Source organism: Carlito syrichta, unplaced genomic scaffold (assembly GCF_000164805.1).
Source record: "Carlito syrichta isolate Samal-C Ts95f unplaced genomic scaffold, Tarsius_syrichta-2.0.1 Scaffold304686, whole genome shotgun sequence".
Classification (NCBI taxonomy): Eukaryota; Metazoa; Chordata; class Mammalia; order Primates; family Tarsiidae; genus Carlito; species Carlito syrichta.
The window spans coordinates 209,637-210,683 of record NW_007248782.1 but is presented as its reverse complement, the minus strand read 5'-3'; the positions used below and the strand labels follow the sequence as shown (position 1 = coordinate 210,683).

The 1,047-nt window shown below is 60.7% G+C and overlaps 1 protein-coding gene across 5 annotated transcripts in view; it reads right to left on the bottom strand.

The window, feature by feature from the left end:
* ODF2 (outer dense fiber of sperm tails 2) overlaps positions 1-283 on the bottom strand; it is a 48,424-nt gene extending 48,141 nt beyond the window's left edge. For 2 of the 5 annotated variants that reach the window (XM_021713704.1, XM_021713706.1), the window contains exon 1: positions 37-139. The gene's annotated coding sequence lies outside the window, so the exon portion shown is untranslated. Of the gene's footprint in view, positions 1-36 lie in introns of all 5 variants that reach the window. The other 3 variants (XM_021713707.1, XM_021713703.1, XM_021713705.1) reach the window with 3 other exon arrangements.
* Positions 284-1,047: the final 764 nt, after the last annotated feature.

Here is a 1,047-nt window from a genome sequence, read left to right as displayed (position 1 = left end):
GAGCGCGCTGGGTCCCGCCCGCCGGCGGCCTCTCACCAGGAGCGACACGGCTGCGCCCAGAACCGCCTCCTTATGAAGTCGTTGAAGTCGGAGGCCAGGGTCGTGCCATGGAGACGCCGCGGCGGATGCAGTCCAGCTCCGGCGGCGGCTCCACCCCGCTTCCGCCTCCTTTTCCGACAACCGGTCGGCAGCTCGCCCATTGGCCAGTTCAAACCCCCCCGGGAGCCGCTTGGGTTTCGCCATTTAGGCCCAGCCCCTGGCGTCACAGAGATGCCCCGCCCCGACCCCGCCCACTTCCGTGTCACGCTTCCGGTCGCCATGGAGACGCCCGACGCCGGCAGTTGGCCTGGCGAGATCTGGCCCCTCCGCCATGCTTGCCCCTCTGGGATTCCCTTTTTGACTCATTCTAGGAAACCAGGCTCGGAGAGGGCTCACCGCACTAGTCAGTGGCCGGAGCTCCACCTGGCTTCTGGAATCCCAGGCCTGCACCTGGTCCTGTCAGTGCAGAAATGGAGTCGGACTCTGTCCAGACAGGAGGAAGGGTCGGCATCCCCCTTGCTCCTCGCCGCCCTCCTGCACACTGTGTGCCTCTCTGGGTACAGACCTATTCTGATGCGGTCCTTGCAGGGCCGCCATCTTTTCCATCATGCCTCACTGTCAACCATGGGGGCTGTCACGTGGCTCTTGGTATCGCTCTGGATTCCGGGAGACTTTAACAACCTCAGGCCCAACCTCGGTTCTTTGCCCTCCCTCCAGTGACCTTGCCCAGCACTCTCAGCCATGTATCCCTAGGGTCACAGAACTGTTTCACTGTCTTGTGTGGGTTTTTTTGAGTTGGAGTCTCACTCTCTCACCCCAGACTGCAGTGCAGTGGCACGTTCAAGACCACTGCAGCCTCAGCCTGCTGAGCTCAGATCCTTCCACCTCAACCTTCCAAGTAGCTGGAACTATAGGCACGCACCATCACACCCAACAATTTTATTTTATTTTTTTTTGAGTTGGGGTCTCACTCTGTCACCCAGACTGGAGTGCAGTGGCACGCTTCTG